Here is a 14633-nt window from a genome sequence, read left to right on the forward strand (position 1 = left end):
TCATATGTGAGAATGAAGAAAAAGTCGACTGTAATATTAACCAGGGATCAGAAAATTTTAGACCCGTTTCTTGGTCTAATACATTACAGTTAGGTCGAATAGGTTAATCAAGTTACTCGACCTACAAGTCTAGTAACGTTTTTATGATTTTTCAAGGCCTACACTCTACACCACACTGTGCCACCACTCTACTCTGCACCACTCTACTCAAATCAATGCACTCTAAGACACTGTACTCTATGCCAATCTACTCTGCACCACTGTACTTTATGCCACTCTACTCCACAACACTCCACTCTACTCTACTCTACTCCATTTAAATCTACTCCACTCTGTGACACCCTACTCCATTATATGTCACTCTTTGACACTACTCCCCTCTACAGAACTCCCTCTATGCCACTTTACTCCATGCTATTCTCGATGCCCAGGACACATTGTTTTGGGTCAAGGACAACAAGTTTTCATGTTTATTTTGTCTTTCGGAAGAGCAGGCCCAGCCCCCTGCAGCACAAACACTTTAGCTGCCAGTTTATAGAAGCACATTACTGAGCAGTTAAGGGCACGGTCTGCAGTTGAGGAAATATTTGTGTCCATATGTTAATGCTGTTCGAACTTGTATTTATGGTTCATTAATGCAAAGTCTTTATTATTAGGGTGAGCACTCCAAATAAATGTTGTAAGCTCGGACTGCAGGACTGACAGTGATTCCAGCCATGAAATATGTAGATGTGTTTGCAAAGTTTAACAATATGAAACCATGTATAATGCTCCCAGAATGCTCTCTGATTAAATGCTAATATTTGCAGAAGCTTGAAAACAGGATTTGTGACTCTTTGCTTCCAAACTAAAATGTTCACAAAAAATGCAACTAGATAAAAAACAAATGTTTTGCATTGACAATGCCAATAGGTCCAACATTGGTGGTTGGTCTTTTGGTTTTGTCAATGTGTGTCTTGTTTTGACATGGCTTTTGTAAACCTTTATTGTTGTGGAAGCTGGCAAGCCCTCGCCATTGTAACAAACATTGGCAAAAAGCAGACATATTTTTTGGCCTCAAAAAGCATACACTGTCATTGTAGTTCCTAGCACTGAGCAAAACTACTTTGTGTGTGGATATGCTGCTTGTGAAAGAGCAGACTAGTACCACTCGCAGTGAAGCCAGCCGACACATGGGTAGAGAGAGAGAGAGAGAGATAGAATTTTAATTTTTAAAAAAGGTATTGGTTAAAGTCAGACCCAATTAGGGGCACAATCCTTACAGAAAGTCACAAAAGTGCACCTTGGATAGATGTCTTTGCATTAGTGTAGAATTACATATTTGATGAACTCATAAGAATTTACAGACGTAGACCAGGAAATTGTACTCCTGCAAAATATATGTGAACTGTATTTTAGCACGAACAAATATACATGTGCAGACTTGTTCATGCGAAGGATCTGTTGAGCGTTTACAAGTTCCCTTTCCCTCCAGCCACTATTTTCCCCAATCCTGGAAGAAGTTTTATGTCTGCTCTTGTCAGGAGTGAATTTCCAACCTTAGTATGGGAAAATATTAGAGAAGAGCTGGTGAAAACCCTTAACACATGAACGTTAGTGGGTTTGCAGAGACTCAAAAGGGCATTCCAACCCTGTAATTATTGCTTACTGCTACCTCCAGTCCCATTATGTAGATCTGTGACAAGTTGGCAAAATAAAGAAACTGCAAATATTGAAGCCCTTCCATAGTATTGACCCTGACATAATCAGAGAGGTTATTATGAGGGCTCTTATATAATGAGGTTGTTGCCTTAATGTGTTGCGAAGTGCATGGCACCAAAGGGACAAGAATTTTTTTACAGGATAATTAGATTTATGAAGCAACGTGTCACATGGACAAATAGATATTTTAATAAATTGCACACCCCAGCGACACTCTACTCCTCAACTCTATGCCACTTCAGTATCCTATCCTATGCCACTCCACGCTACTCTGTCACTCCACTCTGACATTCTACTCCACTCTACGCCATTCCACTCTACAACAATCTATTTCACTATACGCCACTCTACAACACTCTACGGACCATCCTCTACAACACTCCACAAAACTCTACTCCACTCTACCCCACTCCATGCCCTTCCACTCTACAACACTCTACTCCCTCCACAACACTCTATGCCAGTCCACTCCACCCCACTGTACTCCATAACACTGTACTTTACGACACTACATTCCACTCTTCTTTATGCCACTAACTTTTAACCATGCTGAACAGCTGCCAAGCTGGTGTACAATATGGCTAAAACATAATGGCAAAGCCAACCACCATTGCATAAGCGACAACTACTGGCTTTGCCAATGCTCGTTTTCTGAGTATCCTCTTTCAATCATTAGCTTGACATTTTGTCGATAACCTCTTGGCTCAACCCACAGGAGCGTTTCTCCCTTGTCTGATGCCACTGGTTGTTAGGCCACCTCCAAAGAACTACAGGAGGAATTACTTTGCAACTGAAAGTCTTTCTGTCTGATCCTTCAGGCTCCTTCCCACTCCACCTGCTTCTCTGTTTTGCTTTACCTTTCTCCCTTACATCACCTTCTTAAACTCCCTCTTTCTCTGTGGGCTAATGGAGCCTACCCTCTCTCAGTACTCCCTCCAGCGCCAGCCTTTTTCCCATCAGTTCTTAGTCATTTCTACTGTAATCTCCCTATCCACCACTCCATCTCATTCACCCCTGTAACTTTTCACTAGTGCCGCCAGGGCTCAGCATTTTTATCTTTTGTTTTGTAGAAACACAAAATTGTCTTTACTGCTTTTCAATCGGCCCTCTTTTTGTTTCATTTTTAAATGAAGATACGGTGGAATGGAGCTTTCAATATGGCCCTTCCTTTCTAAGTCATAGAAACAACTGAAGGACTATAAAGGTTTCTGTTGCACTTCGAACATGCACACTGGTAGATAACCCAGCAGGCAGGTAGGTACAGGAAAAGGTACTTTATTCAGGAACAGGCTACAAGTACTCATCCAGGAGCTAGGATGTAACCAGGTTGGTCCCAAGCTGGAGACAGAAACTCCAACTGTCACGAATAGAACACTCACGCTAATTACATCATAAAACTCACAACATTCTACACCAGGAAGACAGAAGATACAATGACAGAACAGTAGAGAGGGTACCACACACCCCTCAACCCCCGAAAGAACAGAAGCACAACAAAGTACAAGAACATAAAGGAACATAAGAAACAGAATACATAATGGGCAAAATAAAAGAACACAATTTATTTGAGTTTTAATACACATAACACTGAAGCAACAAAAGTAAAATAGAACCTTATGAACCTCACACATACCGTATAAGAAACAAGCTCAAATTAAACACCACCATAAATAGCTTCACACAGGGCAAATGGCAACACACCCAAGCTCACACACTCCTTCACACTGGGAACTCAACTGCACATCCCAGGGCACACACAAGTAAATAGTAGATAAAACGTTTGCACCAATAATCAGCACTGATATCACAATCAGTGGAGTACGCACTCTACATGCAAACAGTACACAGGAGTACAACCTAGTGGAGTACACACACTCTGTACAAAGAGAACATGGGCCTTGAAACCAGTGGAGTGTGCCCACTCCATGCAAAAGCAAATGACCATCACTGTCAATGAAGTATGCACCCTCCACAGACACTCAACACAAGACCTCCAGCTCCCACCTTAAAGTTAAAAATCTGTGATCTAAAAGAAGTGCTCCAGCCAGGGCAAACATCTACTGAGCCACCCCTGCCCTTCAATGAGGCACTGAGATAGGTCCTGTTTGGGCTTTGCAAGAGGCTGGCCTGTTTGTAGTGGGTACCAAAAGGTACTTACACCTTATACCAGGTCCAGTTATCCCTTAATAGTGAAATGTAGTCAGTGTCTAGAAGCCAGGCTTTCTAGAGGAAGCTGTAGGCAGAGCAGCCAAGGCTGAACTAGGGGCCAGATGTAGCAAGCCTTTTGCGCCTCGCAAACTTGGAAAAACGCAGTTTGCGAGGCGCAAAAGGCCAAACGTGATGCACAACCGCAAATTGCGAGTCTGTACCAACTCGCAATTTGAGGCTGCGACTCGCAAATAGGAAGGGGTGTTCCCTTCCTATTTGCAACCGCATCGCCATGCAGAGTTGCTTTGGGACCGCGAATGCGGTCGGAAACCAACTCACAGTTACCATCCACTTGAAGTGGATGGTAACTCATTCGCAAAAGGGAATGGGTCCCCATGGGACCCCTTCCCCTTTGTGAATGCCACTAAAAATATTTTTTCAGAGCAGGCAGTGGTCCTATGGACCACTGCCTGCTCTGAAAAAAACGAAACCAAATGGTTTGGGAATTTTTCTTTTTGCAGCCCGTTTTCCTTAAAGGAAAACGAGCTGCAAAAAGAAAAGAAAACTGCTTTATTCAAAAAGCAGTCACGGACATGGTGGTCTGCTGTCTCCAGCAGGCCACCATCCCCGTGAGTGCCTAGACTCGCTATGGGGTCGCAAACTGCGACCCACCTCATTAATATTCATGAGGTGGGTCTTTGCGACCCCATAGCGAGTCGTAGAAGGTGTCTGAGACACCTTTCTGCATTACATTTTGTGGGTTGCAAATTGCAAGTCGATAGTACTCGCAATTTGCAACTCGCAAAATGTATTCATGCTACATCTGGCCCTAGGAGACATGCATAGCTCTTGCAATACCACTGTAGTCACAAGGTTCTTAATTTTAGTGACACAAGGCCACAAATACTTTGGAGACTATACTCCCTTAGGAGGTAAGTAAATTACACAATATATACACTAATAACCAAAACCAGGTAAGTAAATAGTCAGAAAATAGTGCAAACACTGAAAATCACAATACGTTGCAATGGGTCTAGGGGGAACACAAACCATATACTAAACTAGTGGAATGTGAAAGTCGGTTTTCCCCCTAGGCAAGTGTAGTGTGTAGAGGGGCACTGGGAGTGTAAGAAAACAACAAAGGTAAGTAAAACACCCCACCCCAGAGCCCAGGAAAGCAAGAGTAAAACACAGCAAATTTCCTAAAACACACTAGAAGGCGTGATAGACGATAATGCAAGAACCAGAAGAGACTGCAAGACACCAACAATGGATTCCTGGACCTGAAGACCTGTGGAAGAAGTGGACCAAGCCCAAGAAGCACTGAAGAGTCCAGGGAGAACAGGAGCCCCCTGCTGACCCAGATGAAGGTGCAAAAAAAAAAAAAACACCAGTGAGAAGACAAAGTCAGTATTGCACCAAAGAAGACAGATGCAGGTTCCTGGTTGGTGCAGATGTCCCACGCTGGATGGATGAATGCAATCTGGTTTGCGTCGTTGGATTCCGCAAACAAGCCTTGGCACCCGCAAAGCTCAAAAGTTAGCGGAAAATAGCGCTGCCCGGGACCAGGAGGGACCTGGTGGCCTCTACACAGGAGGGGGAAGAAGAGGGGGATTTCAGCAACTCATAGAGCCCTCAGAAGACAAGGCAGAGCGCACAGGAGTTCTACAGCACAGGGAAAAACTTCTTGGAAGGTCGCACACAAGCCTTGGCAACTGCAAGTCATGCGGTGCACAGGGGTACTGTCTTGCATGGGGAGGTAAACTCTTACCTCCACCAAAAGTTGGACAGCTGGACGTTGGGACTACTGAAATCACTTCACCTGTTGCTGGATCCAAGCCTGTCGTCTACAGAGGGGACCCAAGCCACCGGTCGCTGCTGCAGATAGGTGCCTGCTGAAGAAGGGAAGTGACTCTGTCACTCCATGGGAGATTCCTTTGGTTCCCCTGGTGCAGGCTGAAGACAGGCAGTCCTCGGAGGATGCACGACCTAGAAACTGTTGCGGTTGCTGGCAGGACCTGAAGTTACAATGTTGCAGAAGTCGTATTGGTTTCTTTGTTGCAGTTTTGTAGAGTTCCTGGAGCAGTCAACATTTGATCCTGTGGATAGAAGATGAAGTAAAGGATGCAGAGGATTCCTGCTGGAGTCTTGCAATCTGAATCTGAAGAAACACCCAGAGGAGAGACCCTAAATAGCCCTGAGAGGGGGACTGGTCACCTAACCAGGTAAGCACCTATCAGGAGGGGTCTCTGACGTCACCTGCTGGCACTGGCCACTCTGAGGCTCCCAGAGTGCCCCCCCAACTTGGAATCCAAGATGGCAAAACCCAGGGACACTCTGGAGGAGCTCTGGGCACCACTCTTGGGGTGGTGATGGATAGGGGAGTGGTCACTCCCCTTTCCTTTGTCCAGTTGCGTGCCAAAGCAGGGACTGGTGGTCCCTGAACCTGTGTAGACTGGATTATGCAAGAAGGGCACCATCTGTGCCCTCCAAAGCATTTCCAGAGGCTCTGGGAGGATACCTCTCCCATGCCTGTGACACCTATTTCCAAAGGGAAAGGGTGTCACACCCCACTCCTAAAGGAAAAGTATTTGTTCTGCCTTCCTGGGATTGCGCTGCTCAAGCCCCAGGAGGGCAGAAGCCTGTCTGTGAGGTGGGAGCAGCTGGGGCTGCAGTGAAAACCTCAGAAGGCTGGTATGGCAGTACTGGGGGTCCACTGTGGAGCCCCCAGAGTGCATGGGATTGTGCAATCAATACTGGAATCAGTACTAGAGTACAATCCCCAGTTGTTAGACACCTTACATGGCCATATTCGGCGTTATCATTTTGAAGCTGTACATAGGTATTGACCTATGTACAGTGCACACTTAAGATGGCGTCCCCGCACTCACAAAGTCTGGGAAAATGGGCCTGGACCATGTGGGGGCACCTCTGCTAGTGAAGGGGTGCCCTCACACACAGGTACTTTGCACCTAGCCTTCAGGGTCTGAAGACCTGATATATAGGTGACTTATAAATGACCTTGTGCAGTGAAAATGGCTGTGAAATAGTGCATGCACTATTTCACACCGGCTGCAATGGCAGTCCTGTAGAAACCTTTGTATGGGCTCCTTATGGGTGTCAAAAGAAATGCTGCAGCCCATAAGGATCCCCTGGAACCCCAATGCCCTGGGTACGTAGGTACCATATACTAGGGACTTATAATGGGGGGACAGTATGCCAATTTGGAGTGAAATACTGAGTTACCAGCATGTAAGGACATATTTGGAACCAGAGAGAGCATAAGCACTGAGGTCCTGGTTAGCAGGATCCCAGTGATACAGTAAAGCATACTGATGAAAACAGTGAAACATACTGACAAGTAGGCCACAAACCATAAGCACTGGGGCCGTGACTAGCAGGATTCCAGTGACACAGTCAAAACACACTGACAAACAGGCCAAAAATGGGGGTAACCATGCTAGGAAGAGCCTACTTTTCACATACTTGTGTCAAACCTTGCTCTGAATCCTCCCCACCTCCCTGGTCAATTGTCAGTCGCCAGATTGCGAGATGCCACCTCCTTCCCCTTGGCAACCCTGCGATTTTGTCTCTCCGCCCCTTCACTGAATGCTTTATGGTTCTTCAAGTATATTCAAACAATACCAGTTGAGGTTGCACTCACTGGAGTGACATTTACACACTAAACTGCTGTTTTTCCAGTAGGCCACTAAAAAACAAAGTTCCACGAGCCTACATTTACACTTACAATGTACCTCAGAGAGGTCATATTAATAAACTATTTTAATGCACACCGTGCTTTTCATTTAGTATTTAAAAGCTGGCATTTTGTGCCAACACTGCATCATACTTTTCTTTCAGTTCATCACTCCCTTCACTGTAGAGTAGTACCACAAACACCCTTTACCACAGTTGTGCTCACCCTTACCACACTATGGACATTCCTTATGATCCCAGGAGGAGCCTTCCAGATGCAAAACTGTAAAAACTGCTGCAGCTTCTCAGATCTCCCTGATCAGGAAGCCTTAACACAGCCTGGTGCCCTCTATCTCTTGCACTAACAGTGCCTCACATAAACCTGAATTAGAAGCCCTTTCTATAGCACTCAGTTGTTCAGCAAAACTTTGGGATACCTTTCTTAATCAGCACTTCTCCTTAGCTTACTACTGCTACACACCCATTGCGCAGCGGCTGTTCTCTTCTTTGGGGCTGCCAGGTTTTGTAGCACTGGAGGAATTCCTTCTTCAACTTGACAGTTACATGGATCTTCACTTTGATGTCTTTCACAGACCTTTAGTTTTCACTCATCATCACTGATGCATTTCAAAGATGCACATTGGTAGGAAGACCCAAGAGAAGGTAGTAGTTAGAGCACCGCATACTTTATTCAGGAACCAGTTACTAAAAATGGAGTCCCAAAAGGAGCAATGTCACCAGCTCAGTCCCCGGCTGCAGAGGGACAATCCAACCTACAGGGATAAGACACTCACACTAATGACATCACACATTTCACATGACTCAAAACTTTACACACCAGGCTAGACAAAAGACAGGATACCACAGTTTCCTTGCCATCTGAACTTTAACATAGAAACAAAAACAGGACGGTATATCGGAGCTAAAAGTGGCTTCAACAAAGACTGCCTTTCGTTGAAGTCAGCATAATAAACCCATACTTATTATTAGCTTTATCAATGGCTGGTTCAAGACTAATGGCATCCCAGCTGACACTGGGCCATTTGATGGCACTGTCTTTAATCTCTTGCTGTCCAGTTACAGGGCCAGACGACATGACATGATCAGCATTGTGGATACAGGGAGAACAGCCACCCTCACAGTAAGGGGAGGTCACTCTTAGAAGGGCCAAAAAAAACATTCTCAGAGGAGGAGGGAGTCAAGAGAGAGGAAAAGAAAGAGAGAGAGACCAAGGGAAAGAAAGAAGGTAAGGAACAGGGAAAGGCAAAGATTCTGACATGACACTTCGTAGATCGGAGTTTGCAAGGAGAGACTACAAGATCCACGGAAGTGCTGAGCATACACCCACCTTAAGCACTTGGCGCCTCTGTGACATGAAAAGACCACAGATTACAGAATCAGTAACCCTTTGCGATTCTCAGCTACAGTTCCAGGGTCCCTCATATAGATATTGGTGGTTTAAGTAATTTGTCTTATTAAAAAAAAAAAACAAAAAAAAAAAACTCTACACTGCACCTTACTCAAACCCAACAGATTTTCTTTCTTGGTAGGCTTGGTGTGGCTGCCCTTCTCAGTTAAGACAAAAAGCAGATTTAACCCTAGTGGACGGTCTAGTTCTGATGAAGCACTGCATTTGCGCACCCTGGTTACCTTGGAAACTCTAACTGAGGACTGCAGGAGTATTTCCTAAAACCTCATCCCAGCATTAATTCCCACCATGTCAGACTGATTGGCTTACACATACTGATATGATCGTTTTTGATTAATTTCCCTGTTTATGTCCCACCTCCCCTACCAAAGACTTTATAAAAGATAGAGTTCTTACCATCTCTAATGTCCTTCTGTAGAACAACTAATACCCAAGTTGGGGTAGAGAAATGGTGCTACTATACCCCAGACCAAGCTGTTCATCACCCCTTTATGGTGCAGAGGTGCTGTTTGCAGGCTTTTTACCTCCCCATGGTTTAGAGGTGATTTTACTGTGCCCCTACTTGAGATCAAAGTTGGTGGAAGCTATTGGAAACGACTTGCCCACGCTGTACTAAATTTATGCTTTGTCAGGGGTAGTAAGAGATTTATAAATACAATTAAAAAACAGTTCTAAACGTTTTTGTTTAAAAAAAAAAACGGTTCCTGAATGCTGAATGTTGACTGAATTGTCGCAGGCTAAAAGGGTAGGCGAGGGAACGCATCTACTGTGCAGGTAGAAAAGGGACAGGGGGCTAGAGAATAAACAAGCTCTCTCTGCACTGTGCCTGCTACCAGAAAACTGCAAATCTAAAAGCTGCTTTGGAGTCTGTAGGCTTTAATTGATTGTATCATTAGAAGCTTCAAGGTGAAGAAGAATTATTCTACTTGAGAATTACTAAACGGTCCTACCAGTCCAAGAATATGTCCTTTCAATGGAAACAGATAAAAAAAAAAAAAAAGGTTTGCACTATGTAGAGCCCGATTCCAAATTACTAAAAATAACTTTGAAAGTTCTGTAAGCATGTAAACTGCGAATGTTTTGCACATGTTGTGGCACCCTATCTTACACTGTGTGGTTTACATTTTTTTTAAATAATGTACAAATTTACAGTGCTTCCTGCCGCCACCCGACCTTATAGCACTATAAAAACACATGTTGGTAATGCCCAGTATACCAACCAGAATTCAAGCCAGTGACCCTTCGATTACACCGACAAACATCTGACGTGATCGCATTAACCAACTGAGCTTTCCCACCGGAATAATGCACTTCCCACAGATTAGTTTAACTTGCATTTATTTTTCATTTAAGGAATATGGATTATCTTTTACACGCAGGTCCCTGCAGCTAAAAGGCCAACAAAATAGTTGCAGCGATTTTGTTCCTTTTTGCCATGTCTTTGCCCCATCCTCGTCCCACTGTCCTCGGGATCACGGTCCCCAAACCTTTTATGGACGTCTATCGCTGGTCAATGCACTATAGTCCGGTTGGCTTTCAACCTCACCTTGGAACAGAGGTGGTGTTAGTTAACCTCGACAGGTGCAGGCATGGCGGTCCATCGACAGCGCGCGCAGGACTCGCCTTCACTTCTACTTACCTGGCCCCTTGTATGTGGCTGCAGAGGGCTCCAGGCTTTGGCCCAATTACCACCCCGAGCAGTTTCTAATCATGCCACAGGTCAAAGTCTGAATTTCTCTAACGTGGTGAAACACCGAGGTCAGAGGGTTTCTTGCAGCACGTACCTATCCAGGGAGTTGTCCCAAAGTCACAGAGTCCCGGCTTTCTTATAACTTCGCTTCCATGTGTCTGGTGACACATAGAAAGCACACCTCTCATCTGTTCACGGCTTCTCGGAGCTTTAATTAGTAACTTTTATGAGTTTTATGGTCACGTTAGAGCTGACTGCTGAATTATCAACACCAACCAGAAAACGAATTGTTTGAAATGGGTACTTCTGTTTTCAGTGCTGTCAAAGTCTGTTCCACTTACCCCGTTGATAACCGATATTGAAATAAAATGGCTTATCCCCTTTATCCACTTCTCGCATAATCAGGGCATTTTGCCTAGTGGCTCATTTTCAGGGTTTGGTTCCTGTAGGCCTCACTTCTGTGCCTCAACAACAGCAAACTCAGTGTCTCAGATAACAGATTTAGTCCCATGCAGGTAAATATTACTACTTTTTTAAAATCTTAGCAGCAAAAAGCAGATAAGCTTTAAACAATGCTTTAAACAACCGCACAGCTGTACACATGAAAAAATGCAATTGATGAGCTGCGATTCAACAGGGGGCTCAGAGTGACTGTGGTATGTAGAGACGGGCGAGAGGGCTATTTGTTTTCAAGACGAACGACTCCGGCAGCAACAAGTTAAAGAAAAAGACTATAGTCTCCAAGCTAATTTATACTTTGTCACAGATATAAATTAGATTGAGCAAGATTGTTTTGATATACATGTAACCAAGCTGTTGAGAAAGGTTGATGGCTGTTTGTTGAGGGTTTAAAAATGAATATTCTGCTGGTGACCTTATGTCAGAATCCGTTTTGGAGGGTCACGGTGCTATCAGGAATCACTAAACCCAACCATGCGGGTTGAGGCCTTTCACTCCTGATGTCCCACAGTCTGGCCTACTACGGGCACTGAAAAAATGTCCCAAGTTAGGTCTCAATTTTAGATTCACGTTTTAACAGGACATCTTATTCTAATGGTGACATTTCGCGTAGTATTCTACTAACACGAGAATGTGCTGCTTACTCATTTTATTCTTGGTAGTCATTGTCGCCCTGTAGTCTGCAAATCCAGTCCAGGGACATACAATCAGTATGTGATGACATTTTTTTTGTGCTCGTCAGGAGACAGCCCACTTATGCTAGACGAACCACGGTAGCAGTTTTGCACCTGTCATGGTGTAATAGGAAGAGTGTTTTATTATATAAACAGCACCCGTGCTACACTCTTTGAGAGGAACACTTCACACCAGATGATCATGGAACTACTATAATCTGTGACTGAGATGGAGCCCTTCTTGGGAAGGTAACCTGTACACTAAGACTGGATTCCCAACATTTAAGATCAAGGTATGGGTTTTAGACTAACCTAACTTATCAGGCAGAAGGGTACTTACACTATGCTCTTTTTAGTTTAGTAATAGATACAGATAGGATTTAAGTCACATTAATAACAATTGCCATAGTTGAATTGTTTATTTTTTCCATTCTAACAATGCCAATTACAGTAACATCTCTCATCTTTTTAACAATCACAGCAGCTGATGCTTTTCATGCAAGAATACAATTCTTTCAATAAATGTTTGAAAATTCATTTTCATATCTTTGTTGTGTTTACCTTGGGCATGCAAGAGAGACCAAACATGCATTCCTTGGGAATCAGATTGCCATGTTCGAGGTTACCCATAACATCTACTTTCCCTGGTTAGTTTAGGGGTTTGGATGTGGTATTGTGAGCTAGCTGAAACAAACCAACAATTACTGATTATATAGGTAGACTAAGGCACCGATTACGAGTGTGGCGGTCCTAGGACTGGCAGACTCGCAGTGGCAGTCGGACTGGCACGGTTGTGGCAGTCCGACCGCCACATTACGAGGTTGGTAGGCACATCCACCAATCTACCACCGTCCTTGCCAGGATCTTAGATCCCATTGGGCTGATGACGGAGCTGGTTGTAATCAGCCAGGGCGGCGCTGAACTCAGGGCTACCATGGCTGATTACAAACTTGTTCTCCACCAGTATGGCAGAGAACAAGTGCAGGCGCCCACAGGGGGACACCTGCACTGCCCATGTCTATACTCAGCACCTGTGAAATGCGCACTGTCTGCTGTGCAGACAGTGCGCATTTCAAGAGTGCTGGGGCCTCCTGCATGCAGCAGCATTGCCGCTGGCTCTATTTTGAGCCAGTGGGACTGCTGCCGCACCTTTCCCACTGGGCTGACCGGCGGAAACCTTGGTTTCTGCCGGTCAGCCCAGTGGGAAAGTTGTAATGGGGCCGGCGGGGAGGTCGCCAGCACCGCGGCGACCTCCCTATTGCGAGTTTGGTGGACGGATGTTTTCATCCACCAAACTCATAATCAGCCCCTAAGTCTCTATACTCTGAAGTTCTTGTTGTCATAGACACAGTCCTACCAACCTCGTATGAACCATATAACACCAGTATGAGACACGCAGGCACTCATGCATGATCTGTGTTCAATCATGGCCAAGAATTTGTTACCAAGGAACCATATGTCACTGCAGCTTGGGCACTCAGGACAAGAGTACACATTTACTGCCAGGTGAAGGACTTTTCCACCCTAAGACTTACTAATTTTAAAAGGCCTGGCACAACTGGGGAGTCTTCACTTTCAAGTGTCTGGCCAAGTCAGTCAGAAGTGACGCTCACAACCTTGAGTGTCGCTCACTAGCAAACAGGACCAAAGAATTCACATTCTCTTCTACTAATACACATTTGTCAGAACAAATGCATTTGTTTTGGCTCAGTTCCATGTATTCTGGTCCAATAAATACATGTGCTGTTAACAATTGTACAGTCCATTATGTTTAGTTAGTATCTGAACATTTATTCGCAATGGCTTCTTCAGTATTATGCACATCATGTTTTCAGAATACTGACCAAATTGGACTTAGTTCGTTCTAGGCACCCCAAATTAGAGACACATGCAGACATCATTCAAACATTTAAAGAAAACACCTTGTTCATTAATCACCATTTTAGATGCACATCAGTGGACTCAGTAGTTTTTACATTTTCAGTTTGGTGAAATTTGTTGTGGTCTGCAGATAGATAATCAGTGTTATTAGAAAGTGCACATTATTACACTAAAAAAAACAAAAACAAAAAAGAAACATCTTGAACAATGGAACCCTTGACCAATGTCCTCCAAACATTAAATAGCACATGCATATCATTTCTAAGAGAGTATATATGTGACATGGTGGAATCTGGGCCAAAACCGATGGTAAACTACAATTTCTGAATTACCTGCAGGAATTTAAACATAGGAAAGGGAAAAGAAGGCCCCTGATAATGAATATAATGGTGCAGACCAGAAGGGCAGGACACTTTACAAACACAAATAAAAAAATTTTTGTAGAGTGTGCCTTCCTTTTGACCGTTAAAGGGACATAAGGTGTCACTGAAGTTTTTTCCTGCCTTCTCCAAAGTCCCCTTTGCACAATTTTAAATTACGAACATCTATAGTGTGCCCTATGGAAAATGTATGACTGAACACTAGTCTCACACCAAAAAGCTCCAGCACAGCACTGGAGACCCAGTGGACTTTTTATGATTATAATTGATTGACAATTAATTAGGAATGACATTCAAGGAATAAGAAGATGATAATATGTAAATGTGATGAAACATCATTATGTAAACTATGAAGGAATTGAATTTATTAATACCTAATTGCTGATAAAATATTAACTGTGTTAGTGCTCTTTTTGAGGTTTTAGCTAGGTGTTGTGTATTGTATAGGATGACTATAGAATAGACGAGAGTTGTGTGAGGTTTTAAATTAATTTTTGTGTATGTGGGGTAGAGGATGTGAGGTTGGGGAGGTTTGACAGACTTATAATATGAATTGGACAGGATATTGATAAGTG

General features: G+C 43.9%; 1 protein-coding gene across 1 annotated transcript in view; it reads right to left on the reverse strand.

The window, feature by feature from the left end:
- Positions 1 to 14633, reverse strand: part of LOC138288122 (transmembrane protein 53-like) — a 107340-nt gene that overhangs the window by 71172 nt on the left and 21535 nt on the right. The gene's annotated exons all lie outside the window — the stretch shown is intronic.

The sequence above is a fragment of the Pleurodeles waltl genome, chromosome 4_1 (assembly GCF_031143425.1).
Source record: "Pleurodeles waltl isolate 20211129_DDA chromosome 4_1, aPleWal1.hap1.20221129, whole genome shotgun sequence".
Lineage (NCBI taxonomy): Eukaryota > Metazoa > Chordata > Amphibia > Caudata > Salamandridae > Pleurodeles > Pleurodeles waltl.